Below are 19,160 nucleotides of genomic sequence, written 5' to 3'. Positions count from 1 at the left end.
GCAATCAATATTTACGGAAACGTTCATTTTACCAAAATAAGAAAAAGTGCGAGCAAAAAATAAATCTATAGAAAAGGAACCCCAATTTTTTTATATCCACAAGAATTCATTGCAAAGTAGAAATGAATTATGTACATCAATGTCAATGAATAGATCCTTTGGCTCATATATATAAAACAGTTTTTTACGAAGGATTAAGACATAATACTTATTTATAAGTCGAGATTAAAGATTGCGGAATAAATCCTTGACATGTTTATTGAAACAGCTTTATTTGAAACGGATGTAAAGTTTGCTTTTCTTTACAAATTTCACTTTTTTATGAAAACGATATGCGGATGTGGATTAGATGGAACAGATTTCTTTCGAATGAAAGATTTGATTTTTTTATTTTTTTAATATCTGCCAATGATAAGGGATGTATTAATACTTACAATTGCGTGGTGCAGGGGATGTTGTGCCACGAGGCATTTATAAGAAGTTTGATGAAAAGGTCTAAATCTTTCCTTCCTTTATATATATATATATATATATATATATATATATATATATATATATTTGGTATTTCTAAATATATTTATTACTTTTATATGGCTAGAAACACAATATAAATGTATAACTATATCCCTCGTATTTATGACCAAATAAAGCTATAATTTTTCTATGTTTTTATGATTTTTTACACTTATTTTACTCAGCTCTAGAAAGTGGCATAATCATCAAAAGAAAACTGTACCTAGATCTAATACAGCGGTCGAGAAACTGGGATAAATTACCCTAAATGGGTAAAAGTGGAATTTTTGAGGGTAATTTGTTTGCATTAAATTTTTAGTTATGTTTTTCTTTTAAAAATTATTATGAAGGATTATAATAGGAAAGATGCTAATTTTCATTTTCTGGCTCTTTGCTATGAGGTATATCAAACTCTACAATATATTTTGAGAAAGAATTTCGCTAATCTTATACATGACCGTCTTTCTTTGATTTTAACATTGATTGAAAATTTAGCATAATAATGCTTAAATGCATATATATATATATATATATATATATATATATATATATATATATATATATATATATATAACGATCTTATGACGTTAGTAATTGTATACAATACCCCGATGGCTTGAAAATATGAAAGATATTCCGAAAAATTTTGCTAACAGAGTTCTGAATCTGAATATCGGAGTAATTGGCAATTTCGTTTGGGAAACGCCCTCGTTTTTGAGAACTCGAATTCTTAAATTGACACGCGTAGATTTTTCTCTTTTGTGAAAACCCTCTTACGAGATTTGCATGTAATAATGCACATTCGACGTCATTGTTCGAAAACTATTGATTTGAAACCGACTAAAAATGTGTTTTTTTACGATATCGGCTTGTTCGACATGACAAATGTGGGGCAAATCGCCTTTTTTATACTAAGCGATTTGCAATTTTTAATGTATTTTATGTGTACGTGATTATTCATTAAAAAATTTAGTATTCATATTTTTTATACTGACAGTTCAACTCGATTATACATTAAATCGATTAAGGTTGAATGGACTTCTAGAATGCTGATATTTTATTAAATATATTTACAATCAATAAATATTGCATTTTTTTGCAAAAAATATTGCTAATTTAGTTTATCGCAATTATATTGTGCTAAAAACACATCAATAGGAATATTTTTACATCAGTAATTCAGTTTAATGACACTTTAAGTTCAGAGTTACATAGGTCTAAAATCTTAACATAACATTAACTAAATATAAATAAAATTCTATATGTGGCGGTTCTATAAATAAATAATTAGTCAAAGGGCATAAATTAATTCTGCTAATTGACGTTTTTTATATAAAAACGTCGTTTAAACATATTCACGAAAACGCAGTACTATAATAGTAAATTTAAAATTAAAATTTTTAAGTTTAGATATAAAAATAAGTTTAGATAGTTTTTGTTAAACCATTATTCATTATTCATTGTTTTTCTTGTAAACCATGTAGATAACTATTGTAGGAACTATTTTGTTGAAAAATCTTTATTTTAAAAGTTTCAGTCAAATCGATTCATTTTATATCATTATTTACAAAGACAGTAACACAATTTGACGGAAACTTACTTTTATTTATATATACATGCTATGTTTTTATAAATTTATTTTAGTTTTACATTATGTTTTTATAATTGTTTATATTTGTTATTAAATATAAATTAAAGATTTATACGTAATCTTACAAAGAAGCCATAATTATTTGGTAAAATATCGAAAAATTTGGAATTGCGCGGGCCCACAGAGGGTTAATTTGCCTTCAGTAATAAAAAGAGAAACATGGATAGGTACTTAAACTAGTAAAATAATTGATATAATAAATAATAGCGTAGGAAGCATTCTAAAATTATAAAAAGTATTGCAAAGTATTCAAATTACAAAGAGACCTAAATCATATAATTAGCAAACAGTCTTAAAAAATACGAAAATATATAGTTGCTTCGAAACTGACTTTCGAAAGCCATTCAGAATATTCAATGATTAAAACCAATTGTTTTTTATAAATAAAATATTAATAAATTTGTACTCATATTTTAGTTAATAATATAATACAAGTTATGAAAACTGTAAAAATAATAACATATGAAAAAGTTTGTATGCCACTCGAGACCAAATTAAATTACTTCCTAAAGTAATGTATTAAAATTAAGAAACATTTTTTTTGACAATTGTTGAAAAATGTTCGTTTCGCAGTATAATATAAATTGCAAAATTATATCATGTTACGGAAAAGTAGTAAACAAAATTCGATCTGGAGCGGCAGTATTTGCTAAAGTAATATAAATCTCAGTCATTGTTCGAAAAATTTGCCATTTTTTGCGTTTTTCTGGCAAAGAGTATACATTTCGTATTGTCATATGCCTAGTATCTGATTTGTATAAAGGAACATTGTAATGACAGGTCGCTATTGTGCGATTTTCAGGATTTGCAGATTAAGTTATCGTGAAAATACTCTGTTGCGCATGATTTAACCGCGGTAAGTGGAACTCACTGGGCTATGAATATTTTGAATGTTTCCTTTGAGATTATTTTTTGTGTTCCCAATGAGATTTTTATCGTGAATTAGCTCAATTGAGTATAATAAACGATACATTTTTATGGCGCTATAAGAAATTGGAGAGTATAAACAATATAAAATTGTACAAAAATAATCTATTATACGATATTTTACCATCTATATCGATCATGTGCGAAAGCATAGAGCCTTATGGCATCGAGATATATAAAAAGGTACTATATAATTTTTAACTTCCCGAAGGAGAAGTTTATGTTTTCATAAAAAAATCCGATTCTCTAATTTTATGTTTTCTCGACGTTGCAAACCATTCTGAATCGAATGAGACCAAATTTATTTATTTTATGTTACTTATAAATTAATTTATTTTTTATTGATTAAGTCGATTACACATATCGGGAAGTTCATGTAACTTGCCTCAATATTCCGAAAAAAATAAACTAAGCATTTTATGTTTTTGATATGAAAAGAAACTTTTCCATGATTCTCGTAATGTAAATTTAAAAAATTGACTTTCATATATAAGAGACCAAGGGGCTTGTAACAGTTTTTTTAAATTTAATTCTTTAGATCCACTGATTCGATTTTTACGAAAAAAAAGGTTCATAGTTGCTGGAACTATTTCTCTAACGAAACAAGTAATAATAACTCCATAACTATTTTTCATTAATGCACAATCAATCATTTTCTAAAAAATAGTGCAGTATTACCAATGTTTAGGGCTAGTTGTAATGCCTACCAAGTCAAGTAGTAACGACAAAAAACGACAATAATACCTAGGATAATTTATTCATTACTTATTTGGCAGAAAATTGACATGTTTCTAAGCAATTCTTTTCATTCATTAATGCATATTATTATTAATACAAATAAAATATATAATGTCTAATATAAAATAAATTTTTATCATAAACCAACGTAAACTACAATCATTATTATAATACAAATAAAATATATAGTCTCCTGCAATACAATCTATATTCGCCTAATCTCACAAACAATAAATTCCACCCAATCTTCTTCTTCAGAATTGAATCAGCATATATTATTCTTGTATGTTACAACTAACCCCATGGTTTTGTTTTAACTAACTCCAGATATATGTTGTTTTTACATTAATCAAGATAACTATTTAGCACTTACAAAAATGGTTACACATTATCAAAGATTGTTAATTGATTGAAGAAACTTAGATATATCTATGAAATTTAAAATTTTCCGATAATAATAACGCAAACAAAATTTTATGATAGTAAATTTTTATATTACATGCCAAAAATGACGGACCTGCACAGTTCTGTTTATTGCATCGACCTGCGGAACAGTAGCTATGATAATATTATGCAGGACGATTTATATGTCCAATCAAGATAAAAAATATTTTAATATCGTTTAAGATCCTATTGAGAAATGCATGTTTCTACTTACCCATATTACAATAAGCTTCTAGGTCCCCTACATAGTAATATAGGTTAATTAATTAAAACTCTTGCTTTTTAATTCAAATTATAAACATTTAAATTTTATTAGTTCATTTTTAAAAATATAAAATTAAATACATTGGGACATAGACGAGTAAAAATACTGAAATTACAAATAAAATCGCATGTGGGAACATGTTGAAATTGATTTCGAGACGTTAAGTATAAAAAATTATACTCGGTGTAAAAAGAAGTTTACTAAAGGTGTTTGGACGATTCAATCATTACTTGCAGTTGTTCCTGGTCTTTATCTCGTATTGCGAAATATTTAACCACTTTCCAGGCGTCCAAGATCTTGACAAAATGATGTATAAATGATATTTGGACAGCGCGTAAATATCATTTACGTAATTATTACGTAATCACCACGTTGTATTTCTTCTTAAGCTATATTTTTGAAAATTTCCATTATATTCAAAACAAAGATTTCCGATATATCCGAATCTATAAAATTCAATTTGTCATACTAACAATGTAATATTTTCAACGCCTTCAATTATATGGTGACAACTTCTTGAACTTCACGTAATAGTTACGTTTTCAATTGTGTTAAAGCCTCACTTTTATTGCAATTCTTATAAGAGTTGATTACTCAAAAATTTATGAATTTTTTTTAGGTTTTAAGAAAAATAAAACAAATGTATGTCAGAGAATATTACAATAATCTAGAGTGCATTACCAACAGTTCACTACGATTTTTAGAAAGATTATTTGAAAAATAAAAAAGCTGTAAGTGACATTGTTGTGAAATAAAATCCAAGTGACATTTTGCCTTAAGGCAAGTTGCATAAACTTTCCGATATGTATAAATCATACTTTTTTATAATAAATCTAAATCTTAGAGTGCAAATTATTATCCCAAATTTTTATAATAATAAAATTTTATCGTTATAAAACCACAAACGCTATTATCGCTATCCCTAAAAAATGGTTAAAATTTTATCATAAAAATTGCAAGCCCAATCGTAATCGTAATTAATAATGAATTACAAAGAAACGTCACGGCCGATTTTAACAAAAAAAAATGATCAGCACGACTTAATTTTGGAACAAACTTCGACAAAAGTATACAAAGCCAATGGATACACGTAAGAATCATATTTAACATGTCAAATAAAGGCGTTGAAACTGAAATACACTAAAGTAGAGGAGTTCGGGTACGGTTGTGCCAGGGTACGTTAGTGACAGTCGCCATAACAGCTAAACTATACTGACTTTAAATTTAAGTCCAAAAGATGAAACATGTAGTATCTTTGTTCGAACAAGTTTCCATTATTACATTGAGTCAGCGCCTTACATTAACATGTAGAACGCAAAAAAGCCTGAAGCAGAAGAATATTTTACCCTGTTCCTTAGAAACTATTTCTATATTATTATTCGTAGTTTCTATAAATGTTTGAAATTATTAAAATTGAAAATATTTTTTAGGCAAGACAGATATTACAGCTGTTCAAAGAGTGAGATTAAATCGCCAGCGAAAAAGTAAAAACAAATACCATCAGTTAATTAATGTATGTTAATTTTAATTACATGAAGTTCTTCAAACACAATTACATGAGGAGTTAAGTTGCGAAATCAATATTTGTTTAGGCGTTGTTTAACATAATCTACTGTGTGAACGAATATTATAGAATTATGTACTTCATTTCTCTAATGAAGGTTCATTTCTAAATGGTAATTACAATGACAAACCGATCATGTCATAGTTGAAGTAGGACTTTAATTACATTATTGTTTTTAAATATTATACATAATTTTAATGCTATTATAAATATATAATTTATAATTTATCATTATATAAATGTGTATAATAGTTGATAGTAATTAATGTTGGCATCACGAGTGTTACCATATTACTAATAACCATTATTCAAAATTGTTATATGATGTATTTATTTTTACTTAAATGCTATCTTGTAAAGTAGCAAATAAGTTTTACTTCAATCGCGTGTAAACCTTACGCGCACTCTTTTTTAAACCTATATTTATGTCATAACCACGGTTGTGACAAGCCCTTTTTTTGTATGATTTAATTTTATGACTATAATTCATCGTATTTAAGGACAGTATTTCAGTATTTCCACGTAGACAAATGTTCAAAATACCATCTAATTTATTTTTCTCCCAGCTAATTAGTAAATTTGACAAAATAATTGCTGATCAAAAAAGTGGCACAACCGTAAGAAGTCTTTCCTACTTGTAAGCACGTAGTATATCTAATTACAGCATGGTCTCAGAATACTATGTCTCACAGTTGGTGATTTTCGTTGGTGCAATTGTCTCCTGTTTTAAATTAATCAAATAGTTTATGTGACGTGTTGTTTGGTTTCAAAGAAATGCTTTTCTCAAATAGCAATAATGCAAAATCGTGAAACACAATAGGGTTTAATACGTGGGGTTCCAAGGCTATAAAGCGTAGCTGTAAATGCAACGATCCCGATTCTAATCGGATCTAACGCAGATCCAATAAGTATGCAATCAGTTCCCACACGATACGACCGATGTATATATTCGAGCGATCACATATCAGGTTCAATACGGGGACAAAACGATTTCAAAGATACGATTGTTTCTTGTAGAGTTTTTATCATCAATATATTTGAAGTAAATGAGCTAAAAAACATAAATTTCTTACGCGAGAGCTTTAGAAATATAACTATTTGCATCGGCTGTACCCTTACCAGCATTGCCAAAAATCTAGTGCGAGTCAAACAAGATCAGTTAAAGTAAGTGGCCATATTTTTTAAAGTCAAATCCGGGACGAAAATTTTTAGTTATGCTAATCCGGGACGTTGGGGGTGGGGAGGGGTGTGTTAGTCGTTCACATAACAAATGCTATTCAAGGATACAATAAAAAATGTTTTTTTTAATATTTTTTTTATCAAAATTGCAGACTTTTAGTAAGCTTTATACTTCGACTATTATATGCAATACTTCTTTATCTATGATATTATATCTTATATTTTTCGATCTATATGTTCTATTCAATTTTCTTCATAATTAATTTGAAAAAAAATAGCATCTGTAAGTTTGCTTTCTTAATTTTCGTTAATTTAACTATAAATTTTTGAAAAACGGGGACATCCGGGACAAAAAAGAAAATCCGGGACAAATATTGCTTTAAGAAAAACCCGGGACACAAGGTGAAAATCCGGGACTGTCCCGGCTATCCGGGACGTATGGTCACCTTAGTTAAAGTTGCATACAAATATGCACGCAAATACAATATTCAACTAGAATTTCTAGAATGGTCACAGATTTAATTATTAATATTCACATCATGGAATGTCATTTATAACTTTTATATTATTTGATTCAAATTAGAGATGGGTAACTCCCAACTTTCAGTGTGAATCCGAGTGGAGTTTTATCTAAGAATTTATCATATCCGACTTCTCTAAACCGAAAAACTATTCTATAGTTTGTGAAATTTATCATGATTATTATATTTATTAACTTCCCGTAGGGTAAGTTATTGTAATGGGCCGAAAATCGGAATTGAAAATTTTTACATTTCTCGACGTTTTGAAGATTTCTGAACGTTTTGGCATACCTCAGAAAAAATGGATGTGTGTGTGTGTGTGTGTGTGTGTGTGTGTGTGTGTGTGTGTATGTATGTATGGATACAAATTTCCAGTCACGTTTCAGGGCGCACGGATCAACCGATTTGAATGGTTCAAAAAACATTCGATTCCTATTGATAGGGAAAAGAGCTGATTAGTTTTTGGCAAAGGCAGGTCCAGCCGTTTCGGAGATACGGAGCAAAGAGTGCAGAAAATAGAAATCGAATTTTTGAGAGAACGGAGTATCCGATTTGAATGATGTAAAAAACATTCAATTAGTAATGATTGGGAGAAGTGTTTATTAGTTTTTGGCAAAGGCAGGCCCAGCCATTTTGAAGATACGGAGCTAAATATGTAAAAAATGGCAGTTTTTGAGAGAACTAAGCGTCCGATTTAAATGATTGAAAGAACTTTCAGCTTGTCTTAACAAAATAATTGATTTTGGAAAAAAAAATTTTGTTCCATTTTTTTTTTTTTTTTTTTTTTTTTTTTTTTTTTTTTTTTTTTTTTTAGTTTTTTGTATATCGAAAATATTTCAGATTTAATTTTTAATTCTGACTATAGTTCTAATATACTTTACAAATAATTTCAACTCTGCAATTCAGTTTATATAATTCTTATAAATATTACACAATGTTACAATATTTATAATAATCTATTTGAAAACATTCAGTATTCCTCGAACATTTCGTTACGGTACGGGAAGTTCCAGCAATTTGCCTTAAGGCACGATGCCATAATTGCCTCAAGACAGAATTCCACTTACAGCTAGTTATAATCATACAATTGTGTAGAAGTAATAGTATGTTAATCGAACTACCCCATATGCAATCAGTCCTCGAAATGGGAATAGATGAAGGGTGTAAACGATGTATATTTTTACAAAATATGTTACTTGATAAATTATAATTCTAGTTGAGTATGTATGAAATTAAATTGAAAAAAAAAACTTAAGTGGGGAAGGGGTTCATTGCAATTTACAGGTGGTTTCCAACAAGGTTGACCACTGATAAATAATTGGAATTACATAATTGAAATTAATACATCATTGAAATGCAAAAAAAAAGTTTTATAATAATAGATTCAAACGTTACAACCTCTTAGAATTGGGCTTGTTTGTTTATATGTATTTATATACAGGAAATGAAACTATCAGCTTTCAAATTTTATCTACAATTAACACGTTGAGATAAAAAACACTTCATTAATACTTTATTAAAAATCGTAATCGAAAGCATGTACAATTATGTATATGTTTTCACTTCTGTTTTGTCAGCAAAACAAAATTTTATCACCCTATAGAAATAATTATTAAATTTTAATACTTTACGACATAGTATTTGTAATTTGTGAATTACAATTCCCTATTATAATTAAATTAACCGTATATAAAAATTAAGAAATTATTTGTTATAAGATTACTGTGATCTTTCATGCTAAAGTAATTGTTACTAGTATGTATGCATTATATCAAAATAAAATAAATATATAAAAAAAAGAAAATAAGTGAAAATTGTTAGGTAATTATTTATGAACTATTCTATTTTGATTATCTATCTCTACTCATATTCATTAAAATATGAAACAATTTTCTATTTAAAATAGTTTGACACGCGTATTTATTGTATGAATAATTTAGAGCTAACTTTGAAGTGCTTTAATACAAATTATTAAACTATATTAAAATACAAGATGACCCGACAGACGTTGTTCTGTACTTATGTTTACAATTCAAAAGTCCCATTTTTTTTCATAACCTGTACTGATATTTACCAATTAGTTAAAAATTATGTTTTTTTGCACTACAGTCTATACCGAAATGTATATACATCCACCCATATGAATCTTAAATGTACAGCTGCTTTTAATGAAATGATGAGTATTTGCTTTTTTGAAAATCATTATAAAACATTTTTTTCTTATAATTAGTTCTTTTATCGATATCCGACGTTATTTTGAAAAAAAAAATGAAATTACACCTCTGAAAGGGATATCATCCCCTCAGGTATTGGCAAAGGAGTCTAAATTATTTTCACTCTTGAACTTGATTCTTACTTGAGTAGGATAAACCTAATTTCAAAATTTCATACGAATTGGAGCACAGTAAAAAAATTCAGACCCAAAACGCTCCATTGACTTGAGTAAATACTCCGTATCCGATGGCAAAAATATGAAAATACTAACGTTTGTATGTGAAAAAAAAGGGCTGTTTTTAGGGTTTTCCCGGCCGTAAGAACCATCCTTAGACTTCAACCAACATTTTAAAAAAAGAATTGGCCAAATTGGTTCAGGCGTTGTTGAGTTATGCGTTTACCAACACATTTTGCGATTCATTTTTATATTGTAGATGAAATCATTTTCTATGAAAATTAGTATATGATACAGATTTGATTTTATGAATAATATAGAGTTTATTATAAACTATAAAAAAGGTTATTTAATAAAAAAAATCTGAACTTCTCTTATAGATATTTTCTAAATCAACCCTTTCACTGCGAGTGTTTTCCACAGGAGTGACTCAGCTGTACGAGCCAGTAAACCGCCCGAAAATGTTACATAGAATATTTTTAGATTTCCCAATCTTTATCGATAAAAATGTATTTAATAAAAATTACATTAAAAAAAACTGAAAACTACAAATTAAAATTCTCAATCGATGTCGTCTATAGGCGACATTCGTACACACAGGTCGTCAAAAGTATAATGTCTATAGACGACGCTCATAGCGAAAGGGTTGAAATATGATATCTCTATCTATTTATAATATTATGATGCAGGTGTGTTTTTACGATTAATATAGAGTTAATCATGAACTGCTTTATCTCCAATCGCACTGTTTGTGTTAAAGCCATATTTGATCATTATCCAAAAAAGTACATACTTGCATTAATAAGTGCTATTAGATCGAATTCAAGGTTGCTTTTTATAGATCGGATTCATTCGGTGGCCCATCCGTGGTATATATGACTGCTATATAACGATGGCCTCCCGTATAAAGGTACATAAACACAATAGTCCGCATATGTATCACCCGACATCACCTACATAACCCGCCGCTCTGGACACAATACAAACGCGATTAAATTGACACAGACGTGTACGAATATATCCGCATAATAGACCGAGGGTTCGTCAATAATAAATAGAAATACCAGAAAATGCTCCGTTTCTCAATAATATGTAATATTTAAACCATTCATCAAAAATAACATGTTCGGAAAATTGGCCTCTACAGCAATTTCGTATATGTACTTATAATTCACTTAACATGTTGATTTCTTATTAGTTAAGTCTATTATTTACATGTATCGGGAAGATAATGCAACTTGCCGTATAAGGAAAATGCTTCTTACACGTAGTCATTTTATATTTTTCTTGAACTTTGTAGAGCAGCAACTATAACATGAAAATAAGTATTGCAACTATTAGATTTCTACTTACTAAATATAAGTTGCAATGTTTAGATATGAGAGTTAAGTAACAATTACACTTTATTTGTCGAGATGGTTGTCAGAACAAAGAAATTTGTCACAAAGTAAACACACTCAACCAATTTGTCACCAAGATAAATTATTTTACCTATTGTATTTTTATACAAAATTGTATAAATATATTCCGCACAAAAAATAAGTATTTTAAAATTTGCTGTTTCTTAGCTGTTTAAATAATTTAATTAAGATGACGTGTGTGTTAATTTATATCAGATAAATTGATTACAAAATATATGTTAGACATGATTATACAAAATAAATTTAATACATTATTGCATGTATTATAAACGATAACTCCTAAAATGCGTATTAGTGATATTTCTTAATCTTGTAATTTGCAAAAATATTTGAGTTACTCTAATGAAAAATTATATATAACAAATGTTATGGATCCAAATATGATCTTAAAAGTAGTCAAATACTTAGCCGACTAATTATAACAATTGTGTTTAGTACTTTTCTAAATTTTTCTCAAACCGAATCAATAATTTGGCAGCTTCAGATTAGTATTATCGTAATTAATTTATCCTTTTTCTTTTTAACCTTGGGAATCACTGCTCTAAAATGTACTTTTGCAATTAATTTTACATGCATTTCTTTCAACATTGTACTCATCAAGCAAGTTAAAAAAAAATCGAGCGTTCATATAAATTGAGTTCACACTTTGTTCGGAAATATACATGTTTTTCGCTATTATTGTCTGAATCATTTATTAAGATTGTCGTTTAAATATAGTTATTCTATAATTTCTTGTATTTTTATTTATTATTGACGAATGCTCGATCTATTATGCGGATACATTCGTAAACGTAGTAAACTAGTGGTTGAAATTATATAGTAACTATATTTGAACAACAATCTTAATAAATGATTCAGACAATAATACTGGAAAACATGTATATTTCTCAACGAAATGTGAACTTACTTTATATGAACATTCAAATTTTTTGACTTACTGCATGAGTACAATTTTATATTACATGTCAAAAATGACGGCTATGATAATATTATGCAGGACGATTTATATGTCCAATCAAGATAAAAAATATTTTAATATCGTTCTAGATCCTATTGAGAAACGCATGTTTCTACTTACCCTTATTACAATAAGCCCCTAGCTTCCCTACATAGTAATTTAGGTTTATTAATTAAAACTCTTGCTTTTTAATTCAAATTATAAACATGTAAATTTTATTAGTTCATTTTTAAAAATATAATATCAGATACATTGGCACATATACAAGTAGAAATACTGAGACGACAAATAATATAGCATGTGGAAACATGTTGAAGCTGATTTTGAGACGTTAAGAAGTAAAAATGATACTCAGTTTATAATGAAGTTTTCTAAAGTTGTTCGGACGATTCAATGATTACTTGCATTTGCTCCTGGTCTTTATCTCAAATTGTAAAACATATAACCACACTCGATGCGTCCAAGATCTTGAAAGATGACTTATAAATGATATTTAGAAAGCGTGTTAAATATGACCACACGTTGCATATCTTCTTGAACTATATTTTTGAAAATTTTCATTATATTCAAAACAAAGACTTCCGATATATTCGCATCTATAAAATTCAATTTGTCATACCATCAATATAATATCTACACGGCTTCAAATATATGGCGACAACTTCTTGAACTGCAGATGGTAGCTACTTTTTCTTACTTGTAATACTGTTTCTTATTTAATGGAATATTATTAAAGTTAGAAATAACTTAAAATTTTTGAAATTTTTTTTTGGTTTTGAGTCCAATGAAACAAAAGTATATTACAATGATCTAGTGTACATTATCAATAGTTTACTACGTGTACGAATATGTCCGCATAATAGATCGAGCATTCGTCAATACTAAATAAAAATACAAGAAATTATAGAATAACTATATTTAAACGACAATCTTAATAAATGATTCAGACATTAATACTGGAAAACATGTATATTTCTCAACAGAGTGTGAACTCAATTTATATGATCGTTCAAATTTTTTTAACTTACTTCATGACTACAATGTTGAAAGAAATTGTATGTTAAATTAATTGCAAAAGTACATTCTAGAGCAGTGATTCCCAAGGTCGAAAAGAAAATGGATAAATTAACAGATGATAATACTAATCTGAAGCTGCCAAATTATTGATTCAGATTGAAAAAAATTTAGAAGAGTACTGAACACAATTGTTATAATTAGTAGGATATGTATTTGGCTGCTTTAGAGATCATATTTGGATCCATAACATATGTTATATTTAATTTTTCATAAGAGTAACTTAAATATTTAATTACAAAGAATGTAATGTAATATTTGCAAATTACATCACTAATATGCATTTTAGGAGTTATCGTTTATAATACATGCATTAATGTATTATATATATTTTGTATAATCATGTCTAACATATATTTTGTAATCATTTTATCTGAAACTATTTAGATTTATCCTTTAAAATACTAAATTTTTTGTGCAGAATATATTTATACAATTCTGTAAAAAATATAATAGATAAAATAATTTATCTTGGTGACAAATTGGTCGAATGTGTGAACTTTGTGACTTTCTTTGCTCTGACAACCATCTCGACAAATAAAGTGTAATTGTTACTCAACTCTCATATCTATACATTGCAACATATATTTAGTAAGTAGGAATCTAATAGTTGCAATACTGATTTTAATGTTATAGTTGCTGCTCTACAAAATTCAAGAAAAATATAAAATAACGTGTAAGAGGCATTTTCCTTATAAGGCAAGTTGCATTATCTTCCCGATACATGTAAATAATACACTTAACTAATAAGAAATCAACATATTAAGTGAATTATAAGTACATATACGAAATTGCTGTAGAGGCCAATTTTCCGAACATGTTATTTTTGATAAATGGTTTAAATATTGCACTTTATTAAAAAACGGAGCATTTTCTGAAATCGCGGCCGATAATTCCGTACTTTACTTACATTTTGACGACCGATCTTTGCCAAAAACTAATCAGTACTATTCATAATCAATACCTTTCGAACAGCTTTTAAGTTTTTAAAATTGATTCGTGATTGCAGGCTAAAACGTGGATAAGAAATTTTACACTTTTTTCTGATTATGAAGAAACTGATCGACTGATCGACGCGCAAAGTGAGTGTCACCAGTCTTCGATTTTCAACGAATGCTTTTAAAATTTTGAAATCTGTGTAGATGTCTTTGGAAAAACGTCGACGAAGGTCAATAATCGATTGACATACACATATATACACTTTCTCTAATTTTAGTCTTATTTGATTCCGAATGACTTGAAACGTCGAGGTAACATAAATTAGCAATTCGGTTTTTCTGGCAAAAACAAACTTTTCCTGGAAGTTAATAACTAATCACCTATAGTAGATTATAGGCGTATAAGTTTGCTTGCCTTTACAACATCTCCTAATAAAATCTAAATCTATGACAACAATTTACCCAAAGCTCTGTCTCTATAACCCGATAGAACCAACGGTCAACTTCGCCCAACCCCCGTGAGTGCAGGGTTGTGGGTGGCGGTCAATAGGTGGAGGTCGAGTTTCGTAACCCTTTCAATTTGGAATTCAGTAGTGCAGTTGACCAAATTACACACCCCACGCGTACACCATGAATACTGATGGATCAAATAAAATACTCGATGGGACTGGCCGAACCGACCGGGTCGTTCGTTTCGTGTCTAGGCAATAGAGATTCGCAAAATTTTTGAAACTTTAGATAAAAAGCTCGGTTTAGATGTATCGGTGATAGTTGGGTGACTCGTAAAATTTTACATGTACCATATACATCAAAAACTAATTGTAATTACACGTTTTCGGTAATTACTTCTACTTTTGTTGTGAGTTATTTACCAACATACAATAATTGATTTTTATCTAAAAGATCTGAAATTGTTCATAACATTTAATAGAGTATATAAAATGTCAAATAAAATAGAGTATAAAATAGTCATATGTTTTCGGTAATTACTACTACTTCTGTTGTGAGTTGGTAATATAACCAACATACAATAATTGATTTTTATCTAAAAGCTCAACAATTGTCCATAACATCCAATAAAGTTAATATAAAATGACAAATAATATAGAGTATGAAATAATCGTATATAAAAGGCAATGTACAAGTTTGTCTGGTAAACAATAATAATAACTAGTGGTGCATGACAAATTGCTGGAACTTCATGTGCGGTATTTAATATTCAGATGATAAAGATAATAAATTAAAAATAATATATAGATAATCAATAATAAATTAAAAATTAATCAATGATTAATAATATTTATATTGAATATCATCGAATATATATTATAATTACTGTAAAACTCATAATTTGTATTTTATAGATCTAATACCAATAAAGTTTACAAAAGACATATATAAAATAAACCTAATTCACTCGAGATAAAATTATTGCTTCTGTTCTGAAGTCCTTATCTCATATTCCTAAAAGTTATGATATTTTCGAAATTAAAATTATTTATATCAAGTATATAAGTGAACTTTGAAGTGTCTGACTTTTTAAGATTTCTAGAAAAACTTTAGTGAATTTCTAAATTTTAAGAAAATTCTTTATCGTTATTTTTTAAAAAGTCGTTTTTTTTAATTTTGAAAATGAGTTTTTTTTAAAAAATTGAATTTTCTTGAAAATTTTGACAATTTTCGAAAATTTGACAAAATGAAAATTTTGTTTCAACATTTTGAATTGCTAGACCTTTCCCCAAAAGTGATTATTTCTTCACGCCGTCGTACAAGAAATTTTTTTTATTCTAATCAAATGCTCCGTTGTCTCAAAAAATGCAGTTTTTGCATTTTTTGCTCTGTATCTTCGAAATGGCTCGACCTGCCTTTGACAAAAACTGATCAACACGTCTCGTCGTCAACACAAATTCAATGGTTTTTTAATAATTCAAACTGGTTGATCAACGATTAGAAAAACGTATTTGCTTTATCTTCATAGAGATTGAGTTTGTAACGAATTTTCAATTCTATTCAATTCGAAAACATATTTCATTAAATATATATTATATATACACAGTAGCGGCGCTAGGCGTCGGCGGTGTCGGCGGCCGCCGACGGCCTCGCGCCTGGGGGGGCCTCGCAAGAGGCCCCGGAAAAATTTTAATTATTTAAAATTTAGTTAATTTTCATACGGATGTGCGAGTAAAGAAGGTGTTTACAGGCACTATCATTTTACTCTTTTATCTTTTATGAACATTATCTAATATCGTCTGTCAACACTATAGATTATTAAATCTAAACAACTTCGCGCGAGCTAATTTTCTGGTTGTTTATATTTGTGTATTTCTTATGTGAGCACAATGTAAATCATCGTTCTTTTTGGAAATACATACGAGTGGGAATCTTAACGTATCGAAACAGTAATTAAATATTCGAGGAATAAAAGTAATCAATGATCAATAAAAATTGATCAATGAGAAATAACAATGAGATAATAACAAAAACTGTTAATTTGAAACTAATCATTATTTCACACCGTCAACACAAGCAATATATTTTTTTAAACATTCTATTGGGATGATCAGTTCTTTCAAATAAAATTGATAACCTTTTAAACTTTTTTGTATCTCCGAAACCGCTGAACCTGCCTTTGACAATTTATCAACACGAATCGAATGTTTTTTAAATCCTTTAAATCGGTTGATCCGCTCTGATATCGTCAACAAAAAATTAAAGCGTCTTAAAAAAACAACATTTTGACATTTCTGAACCAATTTTAAAAATTCAAAAACTCATCGAAAGTTTTCAGTTGGCGATCGTGCTGAATTGTTTTTCGTCAAGATCGACCGCACAGTTTCTTCGTAATTTATTGTAAAAATCTTTTTTCAAAAAAAAAACTGTTACTGTACTCGCAAAAAAGTTTAAAACAAAAATTTTTATATATCTTCAAAGATTTCTGAACATTTTGGCAAATTTTCGTCGACGATTTCGCGAACATGGACCACCCAATTTGAAAAATTCAGAAAACATTTGACATGTATCGAAGGTAAGAAGACGTGCTGACTGTTTTTTGGCAAAGGCAGGATAAGCCGTTTTGAAGATACGGGGCAAAAAGTGCTAAACTGATTACATTTTTAGGAAGGCAGGTCTAGCGGTTTTGAAAATCCAGTAAAAAAGCACAACAAAAGCCATTTGGCATATGCACATCAAATGATCAGATATTTTATAAAGATTTTAATTAATAGTGAGTTAAATTAGACTGCAACGCGGCGTTTACGCGCTTCGATATTTCGTCTCTAAGCAGCTAAAACAACGTAATTGCTATGAAAAAAGTTCGAAATTTTCAACAAAATATTTCAAATTAAAAAAAGTCAATTTCTTTCACTTTTCAAATTTTTTTAAAGCTTTTCAAAAATTTAAATTACGGCACGAAAAGTTTCAGCAATTTGCCTTTAGGCACGATGCCATGTACCACTAGTCAACTTGCAACTGCCAAAAAAGGGGGGCCTCGCAAACGAATTTCGCCGACGCCCACGAATGGTCTAGCGCCGCCACTGTATATACATTACAATTTGCTAACTTTTTTGTTTGGACATTTCACCCGTAGGAATTGTGTCCACCATAATACAATAATAAGTACTACCATAATAAAAACAATAATAAGTATTTGAAATATACATTATATGATATAATAAATATGTAATAAAAAAAGAAAAGTTTTATACTTTCCTAAAAAAATCAAAACAATATTTAGAAAAAAAAATAATGATTTTGAAAGTTAGTAACGAAATGTGCTTGTACCAATAGATAAAAGTGAACAAATGAAAATCTGAAATGCCGCGAATACAATCATCTAAATTTGCATACATCTGAAAAATTCGATTGAACAACTTGAAGAAGCATAAGTAAAATTAATCAAAATTACTTATGCACTGTTACAAAATAATCGTAACGTTATATACTTGTAACATAAGGTTCAGCCAAACAATATCCAATATGAACTAGTTGTGAGTGACGTTCTGCCTTGTGGCAAGTTGCATAAACTTCCAGACATTTGTGAAATAGTTTATATATGATCTGCCTGACTTCCTGTCTACTTCTCTACATTTATTCGGGTCTGTTGTTCATCTGCTGTTTATCTATTTCTGTCTGCTTATTCACCTATTTACCTGTCTACCTGTCCACCTAGTTACCTGTCTTCATGATACCGTATCTCTTTACTTATATCTATGTACCTTAAAAATTAAATTGGATTACTTATTGTTATATCCCTAGTTCAGTTCGATAAACAATTAAAGCACCATAGGCATTAGTAGGGTAGAGCGGGGCTAGTTGAGCATAGGGGCAAGTTGAGCAATCGAAATATCTCTAAAATTATTCACCGTCCGTTTAGGCATTATATGGCGGAAAGATAGAGGTTGGGAGAAATAAACATCCCGCGATCGCTAGTGGCCGCTGGACAAATCAGTGAGGCTCACGGGCGTTTTGTTTATTTGAGACCAAAAAGTTAAAAAAGTCATTCATCACGAGTTTCGTCTAGTTTAGTCAAATGTTATTATTTTTAACCAGGTAAATTTTATTCTTCCATATAATTATAGT

Source organism: Ctenocephalides felis, unplaced genomic scaffold (assembly GCF_003426905.1).
Source record: "Ctenocephalides felis isolate EL2017-DRISC unplaced genomic scaffold, ASM342690v1 CF-g0.4_SCAFFOLD_01886, whole genome shotgun sequence".
NCBI lineage: Eukaryota > Metazoa > Arthropoda > Insecta > Siphonaptera > Pulicidae > Ctenocephalides > Ctenocephalides felis.
The sequence above is the reverse complement of the archived record's forward strand: the minus strand, read 5'-3'. Positions refer to the sequence as shown.